Source organism: Miniopterus natalensis, chromosome 12 (genome assembly GCF_054644295.1).
Source record: "Miniopterus natalensis isolate mMinNat1 chromosome 12, mMinNat1.hap1, whole genome shotgun sequence".
NCBI classification, from domain to species: domain Eukaryota; kingdom Metazoa; phylum Chordata; class Mammalia; order Chiroptera; family Miniopteridae; genus Miniopterus; species Miniopterus natalensis.
The window spans coordinates 46896238-46912063 of record NC_142092.1 but is presented as its reverse complement, the minus strand read 5'-3'; the positions used below and the strand labels follow the sequence as shown (position 1 = coordinate 46912063).

The following is a 15826-nucleotide window of genomic DNA, read 5'->3' as shown; positions in this document are numbered from 1 at the left end:
TATCTGTAGAAAATCTAGTGGGCCTGGCCAGCGTGGCTCAGTGGTTGAGAGTCAACCCATGAACTAGGAGATCACAGTTCAATTCCCAGTCAGGGCACATGTCAGGGTTGCAGGCTCGATCCCCAGTAGGGGGTGTGCAAGAGGCAGTTGATCAATGATTCTCTCATCATTAATGTTTCTATCTCTTCCTCTCTCTGAAATCAATAAAAACATATTTTTTAAAAAATGGAGTCTATAAAAGAGTACTAGAACTAATGCAAAATTTCTAAGATTGGAGGACATAAGATCAGTACATAAAAATCAACTGCATTTTTATATACTAGCAATGAATCATCAGAAATTGAAATTTTAAAAATCACCATTTAGTCCTAGCCAGTTTGGCTTAGTGGTTAAGAGTGTCAGCCCGAGGACTGAAGGATCTCAGGTTCAATTCAGATCAAGGGCACATACCTCAGTTGCAGGCTTGATCTCCAGCCCCAGTCGGGGCACATGCAGGAGGCAACCAACTGATGTGTGTCTCTCCCATATCGATGTTTCTCTCTTTCTCTCCCTTCCACTCTCTCTGAAAAGCAATGAAAAAATATATATGTCCTTGGGTGAGGATTAAAACAATAACCTTTGATGGAAGAAATTAAACATTTCCAATTTTGAGAATTCACAAGCTACCCCTAAAGTCCACTTCATATAATAATTTGTAATTTGGCTGACATTTGACTTTGAATCTCACACATAGAAAGGAATCACCTTATAAAGTGCGGTATCAAGTATAATCTACCAAAATAAATTACTGCTCATATCCTCCCCCACCAAATTGTAAAAGGAAATGTTAACACTCCAAACTATAGGAAGGTGATAGGATTAGGAAGATTCCATTCTTACCAATGAGGGGGGAAATAATTAGAATACAAACCCTGCCTGGAACCAAGACCATGATGATGAGATGCAGCATAAGATAAGCTAAGCCAGCCAGACCTCGAGTCTCCAAAGGGTTGTTAACAGAGGCCAGCCAATAATAACAGAAAAAGGCTGGGAGTTTAAAGGTAGCTGAAGACTGAGTTTGGAATCCAAATCTCTAACTTTGTTGCTCTCAAATCTGATGGTAACCAAAATTTTTCCATTATACTTTTCTGTATGTTATGAGGGACATTCTAAACTATGACAGTTAACACAAGGATTCTCAAAGATTTAAGGACATGCCTATCAAGGGTATACTGTATACAATATTTGCAGTATAGTTAACATCTGGTGGATGCTTTATATTATGACATCTTTGCCAGGATCAAACACCTAAGTCCTCAGTGTCACTAATCGTCAAAGAAATGAAAATTAAAACCACAGTGAGATATCACCTTACACCTGTCAGAATGGCTATCATCAATAAATCAACAAACAGCAAGTGTTGGTGAGGATGTGGAGAAAAAGGAACCCTTATACACTGTTGGTGGGAAAGCAGACTGGTGCAGCCATTGTGGAAAGCAGTATTGGGTTACTTCAAAAAATTAAAAATGGAACGCCTTAAGACCCAGCGATTCCACTTCTGGGAATATATTCAAAGAAACCTGAAACACTAATTAGAAAGAATATATGCACCCCTATGTTCGTTGCAGCGTTATTTACAATAGCCAAGATTTGGAAGCAGCCCAAGTGTCCATGAGTAGGTGACTGGATAAAAAAGCTATGGTACATTTACACAATGGAATAGTACTCTACCATAAAAAAGAAAATTTTACCCTTTGCAACAGCATGGATGGACCTGGAGAACATTATGCTAAGTGAAATAAGCCAGTCAGAGAAAGACAAGTACCCTATGATTTCACTCATATGTGGAATTTAATGAACAAACTGAACTACCAAGCAAAATAGAAATAGACTCATAGAGAGCAGGCAGACATCTGGGGGAGGAGAGGCTTGACCGAAAAAGGAAAAAAAAAAGATAGAACTCATGGACACGGACAAAAGTGTGGTGATTGTGGAGGGGCAGGGTGGAGGTGGAAGAGAGCATAGAATGGATAAATGGGGATGGAAAAAATTAAATTTAATTAAATTTATAAAGAAAAATATATGTAACCTGTATATAAGGCACAATTTAAGCTGCTTTTAAAACTCTCTAACCCTATAACTTCAAAGACAATAGGAATGCATCTCCTAAGGAGTTTGCCTTTCTAATCAAACAAACATTAGAACTAAATGTCAGATTAGATATCATATTACAGGTGGATATACTACTATATTTATTAAAATAGCATGTCTAGAAAAACAGAAGGATGTCCTAAATAGGACATGATACAAACCATGGGGGGAAAGGCGAACTGAAAAATTCAATTAATTAAAATTATGAACTTTTCTCACCAAAAGTCTATGAAGAAATGAAAAGACAGGTCACAAATTGAGAGGATATTTGCAACCCATTAATTAACAAATAATTAGTATACAAAATATATAAAGAATTCTTAAAAATCAATCAGAAAAAGAAACAACCAAAATAAAAATAGGCACAAAACTTCAAAGCAGCAGCACAAATGGCCAATGAACATATGAAAAGATGCTCAACTTCAGTAAATGTTAATAAAAACATAATAAATGTCATTTCAAACTCACTAGATTAGAAAAAAATTTAAAAGTCTGAAAATATCAAGTGTTGGGGAGGAAGTGAAGCAACCGTAACACGCACTGCTGGCTTGTGACTCTGTATGCACAATATTCACATTTACCATGAGCCAGTTCAGTGACTCAAAAACTGGAAGTGTTTGGTAAGCATTAAGCAACTGATAATGACCAATCCAGAATTCTGAGACCATGTTCGGAATACTGCCAAATACAAATTTTGGCCGTTAATGAACTGGGTCCAACCTGACTCAGCAATACAAATAAAGAAAACTTTTAGTCCCTTATCCAGTTTCTCTAGTTTATTTTGTTAAATACAAAATAATTATTTCCTCCTAGAAGACAGATGACATCATAGTTGACTAAAATTTTAATGAACTATAATTCCAGTAACACTACTATTTCAATGAGTAGTAGTTTTAAATGGCATCTTTAAAATTAAAAAGTGTTGCCCAGGCGGTGTGGTTCAATGGTTAAGCATCGACCCATGAACCAGGAGGTTACGGTTAGATTCTCCGTCAGGGCACATGCCCAGGTTGCAGGCTCGATCCCCCATAGAGGGCGTGCAGGAGGCACCCGATCAATGATTCTCTCTCATCACTGATGATTCTCTCTCCCTCTCCCTCTTTCTGAAATCAATAAAAACATACCTTTTTTTTTTGGAAAGTGCTTAAACTTATTTGAGAGGAATTAGAATGGCCCTGTGATCACTTAAGAGGGACAAAATGGTGTAATAGACGCAGTATGGGCATTAAACTTGTACAAATCTGAGTTCGAATTCAGACTCTACCATTTTATAGCTGTAACCTTAGTTAAATTACTTAAATTCTCTGATCCTAAAAGGATACATGTCACTGCCTACCTGATCAAACTGTACAAGGACTGAGTTACGTGAAGTGCTTAACAATGCCTAGCACATTAGCATAGGCCCAGTGTTAGCACCTTTTCCTTTGCAAATCTCACTACCCTCACCTAAAAATTTTAAAGACTGAAATTGTAACTCCCAATTCATAGGAAAACATTCTTCTTACATTCAAATTACTTTCCAACGCTACAAGAAATTGTGCACTGTATACAGGTTAGAAGAGCAATCGCCTTACTACTTTCTCTAACTGAAAGGCTCTTTCCTATAAGAAATTAGATTCTGGAAGAGGATAGATTTTCACTTATGTTCATAATATAGAAGTAGGGATTCTAATGCTATGTGGGAAACTAAATCCAGTCGATTTCTAAACTTCAAGGTTTTTTTTTATCCTAATTAAAAGCTTATTTAATACATTAAGATACTGTACAGTACCGTATGCATTTATTGAGAAAGATTATCTAAAGAAAATTACCTATTAATGATAAACTGATGGCTGGTTTTTTGGTTGGTCTGTGGGAAAAAGTTTACACTAAAATAATCTACCTGTGAAAAAACTCAAAACATTCAACAGTATAATTAGAGAATAGGAAATACCTGTAATACTGGCATTTACACTCTGAGCTAATGAAAATACATCTATAATGCAGAAAATACTCAAGAGAATTTTAGGCACTGAATTAAACTTTGAAATCTCATTTTAAATACCTTAATCTAGTCAAGAGATTAAAAGAAAAGATATACAAGATAAAAGTGACATCTGCCAGTCCAAGAAATGTGAACTAGCAACCATTGATGAGAATTGTTTACAGACCTAATATTATTTTATCAGGATACTATTAGTCTTATTCAAAATCAAAATGAAAAATAAACTCTCTCAGATATACATAAATATGCCATGATAAGGTAATGAGTCAAATACAAAAGAAAAATTCAGAAAGTTATTTTATTTATGTACTTTAATTTTCTCTCTGTCTTCACATCTATAATAACCCTTTATCTTCCAATGAGGCCATAGCAAACTATTTGCTATGCAGTGAGAGATGCCCCCTAAAGAAACATTCATTTTCCCACTTCCATGATTATAATGGCTCTTATTAATGCAACACACAACGGGCATTCAATAAATGTCAAATAAGTACATAACAGAAAGAATGAATAGGACAGAAAAAAGAATGAATAGGAGAGATTAGAAACAAAAAATTAATTTATAAAATTCCACTTAAAGCCCTGGCAGAGTAGCTCACTTGGTTAGAGCGTCATCCCAATATGTCAAGGTTGCGGTTCTATCCCTGGTCAGGACACATACGAGAACCACCCCTGCCCTGGCCAGTGTGGCTCAGTTGGTTGAGCATCACCTCACCGGTTCAATTCCGGTCAGGGCACATGCCCAGGTTGCAGGCTTGATCCCCAGTGGGGGGGGGGGGGGGGTGCAGGAAGCATCCCATCAATGTTTCTCTGTCTCCCTCTCCCTTTTTCTCTCTCTAGAATGAATAAAAAACATTAAAAAAAAGAAAAGAATCAACCACTGTATGCATAAGTGGAAAAACAAATTGATATTTCTCTCTCCCGTCTCCAAAATAATAATTTTTAAAATTCCACTTAAAAATAAGTTAATGCAGACAATGTAATTCTTTAGACTTTGCACATTTCAGTCTTTGCTATAAAATAACAGAAACTTTCTGTTTTACTTGTTTGAAACATTAACTAGAAAGAGCTAACTATCACTAGAGACTAAGTGCCCTGTTCTTCCCCCCCACCAAATCTGATAAAATTTTAAAGAGAAACATCCATCATATCTAGCCAAATTCTCAAATACTAATACACAACTGAGGGAAGAGAGAAAACACTAGAAAGCGGAGTTAGAATAGAATATATTTAATAGTTAACTAAATTAACAAATCTGGTTTGCAACAATGGTGTCTAAAAACTCTCAAAAATTTCAGTGTAATATAAAATCTATTTTTATGCTCAGCCATACTTTTAAGAGGCTACTCTGGAAACCAGTACCTGTGGCAACAACACAAAGGCCAGAGATCGCTGATACAGATCAACTAAATGAACTGTAACTTAATGTTCCACAAGAAAAATTTGAGGCTGTTTCAGAGGCCCAGGTGGACTGTACAGGTAAGTCTCCACCCAGGAAACAACAAAAGCAGCAAGATAAACATACCTGGAGAAGACATGACAATGTCAAAGTTATACCCAAAGATCACTCGCCTCGCGTCTAGTCTACTACCTTTCTCCCAAATCTCATAACCTCAGGGAGAACTGAATCTGCACCTCACGTCCCCAGCTCACCCTCAAATCTACATCACTTACCTTCTTTACTAAAACCTGGATCCTCCTCCCCGGCATCCTCTAGTTCCCACAGAGCTCTCACTCCAGCAAAATAGATGTCTACTGAGCCTATATTCCGGTAGTGTATTAGTTCCCTTAATCCGAACTCATTTTCCCACAACCCATCTGCCCTCCGCCCTTTGAACTTGGTCCCCTCACTCCGACCCTTCTCCCTTAATCCTCCCCAAGTCACGGATCTCTGTCCTCTTCTCACCCCTTCTCCCTCAACTGCATCTCCTTTCATCCAGCTGGGCCTCCGGTCTCGTCCCCTGGTTCCCTCCCCCACCCGTATCCCGGGACCGGCGCCCTACCCCCAACTCCGCCCTTCTCCTCCCTCCCCCAGAAGGAGGCCCCCTTACCTGAACGCCGCTGCCGCTGCCGCCGCCGTCCCAAAAGCCGAAGGGTGCTGGCGCCGCCGACTTCCCAGGCTCTGTCCTCTCTGAGCTCCCCACGGCCCCTAGGGAGAGCGAACGCCACCACCTTCAACTCTGCCCGCCCCGGGCCAAGCCGTCACCGTAGGCACTGCCAGTACCACAGCCGCCATGTTGAAACCCTACTTCCCCCCTCCTTCCCCTCACCGCCCCGCCCCTTTGGGCGTCTGACGTCAGGGCGCCGCGCTCCACGCCCCCGGGCCAGTGGGAGGAGCCGGCGGTGACGTCAATAATCTCCCTTCCAGTGCAAGGCGGCACCTGCTGCCTGGAGCGTTGCAATTGGAACTGGTGAATGCTGCTGACCCTGAGAGGGAGGAAGGAGAGGGTCACTGAGAGAGCAAGGCGTAAGTGTTGGAGAAGCGGATTTAGGGAGACGGGACAAAATGCAGGGACCAGAGTTGAAGGGGCGGAGGGCAGATGAGATGCGCGAAAATGAATGCGAATTAAGGGAACTAAAAACACTGCTGGAAGATAGACACTGTAGACATCTATCTGGCGAGAACCGAGAGCCTTGAAATACGAAGGGAAGCATAAATATTTACCTACTTGGGAATCAGGATGCCTGGCTTCTGGTCCCGGGTCAGTGACCTGGTACAACAAGACCTATCCTTGCTGATAATGACCTCACTTTCTCCATTTACACATGGATGGGTTGAAATGTGACCTCTAAATCCTCCAATTCTGCCATTTAACCTGTTTAAACTAGGTAATCCAATCCCAAACCTATACTGCCTTGTGCATTTATTGGATGTCTTCTGGAATCAGGTGCACAGAGGATTCATAACTGAAGGAGATAAATCTTTGTTCCGAAAATTTCCTAAATGGTGGGAGAAACAGAAACAGAAACAGATAACTCTAGGAAAAGTAAGAGGGTAATAATGGTGCATCAATTGATCTGGAAAAAAATGACTTTTGCTAAGAGATTAGGAAAGATTTACGTCTACACTTTCTGGCTATGTAAAGAGTGTGTATACTCTCATGTCTAATTCTCCAGCCCTGTTTTCTCTCTAAAACCCCAAAGGAGATAATATATGCACTTTGAAAAATGCAGCTATTTTAACTCACAATGAGAGAGCTCCAGAAGGGGGTTGTTAAAGTGAGCAAAAAATAATAAATCATCAATTCTAGATTATTTGCCTATAGAAGACTTGTGGAGGGAGCAGTGAGCTGATCAAAGCTCTTCATCAGGAGAATTAAAATGGCATCAGTGAATAAAATAGATTGGAGACTACATGGTAGTCTTCTTCACTGAGTAAAAGACTCATACCTGAACTAAAGCAAAAACAGTGGGGATGAACTGGAGCAAGATTTAGGAGACTGACTTTACAAGATATGGGAGAAGAAATCATGAAAAAAGGAGCCACATTTTTGAGGTCTCATACTAACAGAAACAAGAAAGAGCTAAGATTAAATGAAGACCTAAGGGAAATAAGTCACTGGCCAAACTGAGATTAAGATGAGGGCAAATTTTCTGGAGAGATGTTCAGGAGGCATTGTGAGTTTACACATGTGCTGTATTGGTTCTCTGAGGATATGTTTTTATTGATTTTTAGACAGAGGAAGGGAGAGAGAGAAAAAAAACATTGATCAGTTGCTTCCCGACCATGCCCAACCAGGGATCAAACCCACAACCTAGGTTTATGCCCTGACTGGGAATCGAACCCACAACTTTTTGGTGTACGGGACAGTGCTCCAACTAACTGAGCCACCTGGCCAGAGCCAAATAAACTTTTTATTCATTCATTTAACAAGTATTTATTGAGTTCCTGCAATATAGCAGATATTGTTCTACACACTGGGAATACAGCAGTATACAAAAGAGACACTGTCCCCCCCAAAAAAATCTCTGCTGTCACAGAGCTTACATTCTAGAGAAAATAACAATAGTAATGGTGATATGTGTTAAGAAAAGGAATAAAGCACAGGAAAGAAGATAGGAAGTATCCATGGTTGAAATTTATAAAAGAATGGCCAGGAAAGGTGACATCTGAGTAAAGACCCGAAGGAAGTGGGAGCCCTGGCTGGGTAGCTCAGTAGGTAAGAGCATTGTCCTGATACTCCAAGGTTTCAGGTTCAATCTCCAATAAAAGCACATACAAGAAGCAACAAATGAATGCATAAGTAAGTGGAACAACAAATTAATCTCTCTCTCCCTCCCTCCCCCCCTTCCTTGCTCTCTCTTTAAAATCAACCAAAAAAAAAAAAACCAAAAAAAAAAAACTGAAGGAAGTGAGTCATGTAGATATCTAGAAGAAAAAAATGCCAGGCCAAGGCAATGGAACAGTAAGTACAAAGGCCCTGAGGGCAAAGCGCACCTTCTATGTTTCAGGAAGACTAAGCAGTCCAGTGTGACTGGAATGGAGTGAGCAAAGAAAAGAATAGTAGGAGATGAAGTCAGAGAGGTAACAGGTGGTGGCTACAACACATAATATCTTTTCATCATTTTAAGGACTTTGGCTTTTACTCTAAGTGAGCTGAAAACCATAGGAGGGGAGGGAAATGATCTGACTTTTTAGCAAGATCACTGTAGTACTGAGCAAGAAGGGCAGAGTGGAAGCACTTTGTGGTTATTGCAGTAATCCAGGCAGGAAATGATAGTACTGTAGACCAGAGTGACAGTAGCAGTGAAGGTGGTTAGAAATGGTCAGGTTCTGGGTACATTTTGAAGGTAGAGCCATAAGAATTTGCTCACATTAGCCCTGGCTGGGTGGCTCAATTTCAGCAGCATCCCAGACACCAAAACGTTGCAGGTTTGATTCCTGGTCAAGGAGCATGCCTAGGTTGTGGGTTCAGTCTCTAGTCAGGGCATGTACAGGAGGCTGCTGATCGATGTTTCTCTCTCACATTGATGTTTCTCTGTCTCCCTTCCTCTCTCTCTAAAAAATCAATAAACAAATCCTCAGGTGAGGTTAAAAAAAAAGAATTTGCTCATAAATTAGTTGCATGGTGTGAGGAAATGAGAACTCAGGCTGACTTTAAGATTTGACCTGGGTCAAATTCTTGAAGGTTTGACTAGAACAATGGAAATTCAGATTAATTAAAATTTCGGAGAATAAGACCCTTTGGAACACTGACCAATAGGGCATGGGAAGAGGAAGCAGAGAAAGGTAGTGGCCAGAGAAACAGAAAAGGAATCAGAAGACTGTGGTGCCATGGAGGATTAGGAAGGAAAAACCTTTGGAGGGCTGGGCCTGTGCCTTTCCTCTCAAAATAGGACTCCCTGAATCCAGAGACAAGCCTTCCCCATCAGTCAGGAACTTCCTGAGATACCCCATCAGCCTAAGCCTCCTAATCCAACAATATTTTTTTCTCTGTCTATTTGCTGACTACCTACTCCCAGGCTAGCCTGCTATGTGCCACTCAGCCCCCATAAAGGCACCCCATCCTTAAGAAGGGGGGGGCAAAGAAATGGGAAGAAAATGGGGACATTTCCTGGAAAAACAAATACCTCTTCACCTTCCTAGGAGTGACTCATACTTGGCAGTTTCCAGGAGTTAATCCCAGTAGTAACTCAACCTGTGGCCAGAAAAGGCTGAACAGGATACCAGTCCTCTACTACTCCTGCTAAGTTTCTTCCCCCTCCCAGTGCACCTAGACATTGGTCTAGAAACAGGATTTCAGGCCAAGGAGTACCAGCTCACAATCCTCCCTCTTTTTTTTACTTTCTCCTTCCCTTCATATACTACTAGACTTTTGGGGAGTCTAAGAGCAGAGGCAGGAAAGACGTAACCAGCTCTATAACTTTTCATTCATTTAGCCATCCAGCACTGACTAAGTCCTACCATGTGTCAGGCACCATGAGTCTACAAAGATGCTCTGAAGGAGGTCAAGTGAGGGAATCGAACAGTTAGTTGTACAGATAATGATGATACCTGGCATATAATCACCTGAGTTCCCTAGGTAACACATTCCAAGGCTGAGGAGTAGAAAGGAAAGAGTGGTTAGGTGGACTTGAGAAATCATGAAAGATTTCATGGAGAACTGAAACATTTAAATTAGGCCTTAAAGAATAGAATGAAGGGTGCCCAAAGCAATTAGAACAAAGCAGTTGGAGCAAAGAAATGAATGGAGGAAAGTTCCAGGAAAATCAAGAATCAGTAAGTAGAGGAAAGGCTATATGTAAGACAGCAGAGGGAGATATGGTTGGAGAGACCAGAAGGGAAGAGACTTGGCTTGGGCTTAACAGTTCTAAGGCTGTAGATAGTCACTGGCATCTTCTCCCCTGTGAAATCCAAGAGAAAAGTCGGGATGAATCCTGAGAACCTTGGAGGTCAGGTTGAAACCCTTTATCTTTTTTCATAAACTCAAGGTTACAATTAAGGACTCAGGTTTCTGGGTCACCTCTGAGGTTCCTTCTGATTCTAAGATCTATGTGATGACCATCATATGAAGATGCAATTATCCTAATGACCATGAATGGATAAAGATGATTTTAGATTCCAAAAGCATGAAATATAAACACAACAACTCTAAAATGTTAGAAGAGAATATAGAATATTTTTTGAATCATGAGTGGGAAGAACTTTTCTAATCGAGACACCAAATAATGCCTATTGTATTCATTGTTACAGAAAGAAAACTCCGTAGACAGATGTATAGGTATATATGGGTATAGGTATATATGGAGAGAGGGAGGCATATTTAAGCATAGATAAAAGGTTAAAAGAATACACAGCAAACTATCCGTTTTGGCTCTGGAGAGAGCAGGGCTTGGCTGGAGTAGGGTAGACAGTAAGACTTGGGACCAAGAAAGGAGAAGTAGACACCATGTAGAAGGTGGCAGCCACTGCTGGAATATGCTGCCACGGCCATAAAAGAAAGAAGAACTACCCTGACTTCTCTCTCCCTCCCACTTTTCAATCTCCTGCCAGGGCCTTCCATTGACTGAATCTAACTAGTTGGCAAAGGAGCTGGGAAATGTAGTTTTCAGAAAAAGAACAGAGAATGGGTGTGAGAACAAATACGTAAGAACCAATTCAAAAAGTATTGGGTTGTTTACAGAATCAATGAAGGAGATGGAGAACCAGTATGAAAAACCAGGAGAAAATCTAGTAGAAAGGGGAGGGGAAAAGACAAAAAAATAAAGAAAAGGGAACTTAGTTAAAAAAAAAAAAAAAGAGGGGAAAAAACCCAGCAGGAAGCTTGATAAGAGTCATCCTGTAAGAGTAAAAGCCAATTAATAATAAGTAGTAATAGTAAAAGATAATTTTCTCTTTTAATGGTTTGGGTAGGATATCCTGGCACTGAGCTAAAAGAGTCGTGTCCCTAGTAGTGTATTGAGCTAATATACTGAGATCTACTACACACTTATCCCTGTGCTGCAGTGGGAATGGAGATCAAATAAGACCAGATTTCAGGCACCAAGAACCTTAGGATGATGACAAACATATAAATAATAGAGTTAAATAAACTCAGCGAGCTCCAGGACAAGGCCAGTCACTACACTAAACTGTGCCTTTGTGCAAGATAGAAAAAGGCACTCTCTCTGAGTGGATGCAATGCCAGGGTATACAGCTTGGCAAACAGTGCAGCAGGATTTCAGCCGTCTCTGGACCCCTCAGCCAGGCACTTCTGTGCAGAGCACATAGTGTACATCCACACATGGCTGCCCTGCTTGAGGAGCTAGAGACTGGCATCTATGGAAGGAGAGTAGAGGTGGCCTATGAGGATGTGCAGCTGGAAGCCCTGGGACCCCAGCCTCCTAACCCAGAACATCATTAAAACCTCAATGATTTCATTTGCTTCTGGTGCTGATGTGACAAAGGATTGGCAAAGAGAACCCCTGCAAATTTGGAAAGACTCCTTTGGAAGGAAAAATTGACAGATGGTGTTTACAGCTTTGCTTTGGTTCTTCCAACACAGGGAGTGTCAGATGTTTTCTTCCAGTTTCCAAGGTAGTGTGTGAGATCTAAAAGGCTCCTTTGCCCAAAGATAATGAAACATTGAAATACAGAATTAGGTGTGAGCACATGGGCAAGTGAATCCTGTGCCAGGTCAGCAAAGTTTGATTTGCTCCTATTGTGAATCTAAGGTTTGTTGTTACCATTCTAGTCTTTTCTGTGTCATGTAACTGCATCAGTGGATTTATCCAGCCACGGAACACAAGGTTATGCAGCTAGAATTTCATAGCCCTGGCCAGTGTGGCTCAGTGGGTTGAGCATTATCCTGTGCACCTAAAGGTCGCCAGTTTGATTTCCGGTCAGGGCACATACCCAGGTTGTAAGTTCCATCCCCTGTCAGGGTGCATACAAGAGACAATCAATTGATGTTTCCCTCTCTCACACACCCTTTCCCTTCCTCTCTCTAAAATCAATAAAAGACATATCCTCAGGTGAGGATTTTTTTTTAAAAGAATGTTATAAAAGGCAAAATTATAGACACAGTAACTGGCTACCTGGAGTTAGGGAAGGGAAATGAATAGCTGAAGTACGGAGCATTTTTATGGCTGTAAAACTATTCTGTTTGATACTGTAACAGTGAATACATGACATTATGCATTTGTCAAAATCCATAGAACTATACAACACAAAGAGTGACCTTTATGTAAACTCTGGACTTCAGCTAATAATAGTGCATCAATACTGGTTCATCAATTGTAACATTAAATGTACTACATTAGTGCAAGGTGTTAATAATAAGGGAAACTGTGGTGAGGCTAAGAGAATATGGGAAGTCTCTGTACTATTTGCTCAGTTTTTTCTGTTAATCTAAAACTGTTCTGAAAAACAAAGTCTTGAAAAAATATGTTATAGCCCTGGCCAGTTTTGCTCAGTGGTTAGAGTGTCAGCCTGTGGACCAAAGGGTTGCAAGCTTGATCCCTGACTCGGTAGGGGTGTATGCAGAAGGCAACCAATCAATTTGTCTCTTTCATATCAATGTTTCTCTTTCTCTCTCCCTCCACTCTCTCTGAAAAACAATGGAAAAAATATCCTCAGGTGAGGATTAAAAAAAAAAATCTTTAAAAAAAAGGAAAAACAATCACAGTCTAGACCACTGGGTTTCCAGAATAAGGCTATGAAATTTGTAGCAGAGAATTATACATCTTTTGAAAAGCAGCCCTTGGCCATGGTAAAGATGGAGTGCCTGACCATAGAACATCAATCACATGGACAAAACAGCCCATCATGAGCTTGGTTTGTTAGACTTATCAAGTCATAAAGTCAGATGGGCCCAGGAGCAATCTGCCACAAGATTGATATGGTACATTCAAGATTAGACACAAATAGGGCCAGGCAATACAAGTAAGCTGCATGAACAAGTGGAAAGACTCCCAAGTCATTCACAGCTGTTTGTGTACATTGGCACCTCTCACTCAGCTCATATCTGTTGCCATATATGCCTTTATGACCCAGTTAACAGAGGAGATTAGCTTGGTAGGTGAGTACAAGTAGAAAATATGGTAGTTGCCTCATAGTGGTGATCCTGAAAGACAGTGACGAGAAATTCTCCCAATTGGTGAACTTTGGAAGGTAAAGTATCTTTCTTTCTTTCTCTTTCTTTCTTTCTTTCTTTCTTTCTTTCTTTCTTTCTTTCTTTCTTCTTTCTTTCTTTCTTTCTTTCTTTCTTTCTTTCTTTCTTTCTTTCTTTCTTTCTTTTAAATATGTCTTTATTGATCTCTATTGATTTCAGAGATAGGAAGAGAGAGATAGAAACATCAATGATGAGAGAGTCATTGATCGGCTGCCTCCTGCATGCCCCCAACTGGGGATTGAGCCCTTAACCTGGGCATGTGCCCTGACCAGGAATCAAATGGAAATCCCTTGGATCATAGGTTGATGCTCCACCACTGAGCAACACTGGCCGGGCTAAAGCATCTACTTCTGATGGAAATAGAAGTGGTCTGAGGTTAGGATATATTGAGAACTGTAAACAGTGGTGAGTGACTTAGTTGGTTAGTTAGAGATCTGAATGAGAAGGACTGGAAAATCAGGAATAAGAAGGTCTAAGAAAGAAACATTTGTGTGGAGATATAGGAAGGTGTGTGAAGTATGAAGATCTTTCTATCACGTGAGTATTAGTTTGTTAGGGCTGTGCCATAGCAAAGTGCTACAGACTGGGTGCCTTAAACAACAAATTTATTTTCTCATCTGGGGGATGGAAGTCTAAGATCAAGGTATCTGCAGATTTGGTTCCTTCTGAGGCCTCATTCCTTAAAGATGGCCTATTTTTGGGCAGGTCTTCACATGGCCTTTCCTCTGTGTATGCACATCTCTGGTGCCTGTTTGTGTTTTCAAATTTTGGCTTATAAGATTGGATTAGGGGTCACCCTAACAACCTCATTATAAGCCTAATCACCTTTTTAAAGGTCTCTTTCCAAATACAGTCACATGCTGCGGTACTGTGAGTTAGGGCTCAAACATATGAATTTGTGGGGTAAGGGGGGACACAATTCAGTTCACAATATGTTAATGCGTATCTGAGACTCCACTACAGAAGAGGCAATACACAACCAAGTAAAGAAGATGACTTAGCCTATTGATAACAGTAACCCTCTGTCATTGACCACCCCAGAGCAGGCACATGGGCACATAAACAAAGTAGCCATAGTGGCAGGAATGGAGGCTTTTCATAGGTCCAACAGTATGGATTCCCACTCACTAAGGCTTCCCTAGTTCCCCAAGTTGCCTATTTAATCGATTTACACTAGAACTAAAGTGCGTGGAGGTATCTGTTTTGCCGTGTTCTTACCAATGTTTTAAATTATCTTTTCCATTTTGCCAGAAGAGTGATAAATGGTGTTTTGGTTTTAATCCTCACCCAAAGGTATGTTTTCATTGATTTTTTTAGAGAGAGGGAAACATCGACTGGTTGAGTCCCGCATGTGCCCCAACTGGGGATTGAACCCCAAACTTTGGGTGTACGGGATGATTCTCCAACCAACTAAGCCAACTGGCCAGAGCTATGAATGGTTTTTAATTGGATTTTGATTTGTATTTCCTTGTGTTGTGTATTTCTTTGTAAGGGTTCAGAACAGGCCTCCCCAAAATGTGCCATTTTGGCATGTGAACTATTTTGAGCGGAAGGTAATCAAGTCTCTGTGGGTTCATGAGAAACTTTTCTCTCCCTTAAAGAATTTAATTGGGGGGGGGGCTCTTGCCCATAATAAGAGTTATCACCAGAAATAACTTTTTTGGATATATCTATATGGCAGGGCAAACTACTAATTACTGAACATCTGCCCTTATCATCCTGCAATGACCTTTGACCCCTCTAAGCCCCAAGGCATCTTACTTCATCCTTAGATCAGAATGTCATATATACCTCACTTTCCCTTTCTGTCTTTGAACCTGTCATGTATGTAGGGTTCCCATGCACAGGTATGTAATTAAATTTGGTTATTTTCTTATGTTAACCTGTCACCTGTCAATTTAATTATTAGACCAGTTTAAAGAAACTTGAAGGGGAGAGGAAAGTTTCTTCCTTTCCCACACTTGCATTTATTGCTTGATATTATCCTGCCCATTTTACTACTGGATTGTTTCCCCTTTTCTTATGGATTTGTAAGAGCTGCCATATATTCTATATATTAATAGTCTGTCAAATGTATTAGAAATGGCATTTGCCTTTTAAGTTTTATGATGTATATCTT

At 40.4% G+C, this 15826-nt stretch overlaps 1 protein-coding gene across 1 annotated transcript in view; it reads right to left on the bottom strand.

Annotated features, from left to right (window-relative positions):
- Window positions 1–6182, bottom strand: part of UBAP1 (ubiquitin associated protein 1) — a 38304-nt gene extending 32122 nt beyond the window's left edge. Inside the window, exon 1 of the mRNA XM_016222856.2 lies at window positions 6166–6182. The gene's annotated coding sequence lies outside the window, so the exon portion shown is untranslated. The remainder of the gene's footprint in view (window positions 1–6165) is intronic.
- Between the last annotated feature and the right edge of the window lie 9644 nt (window positions 6183–15826).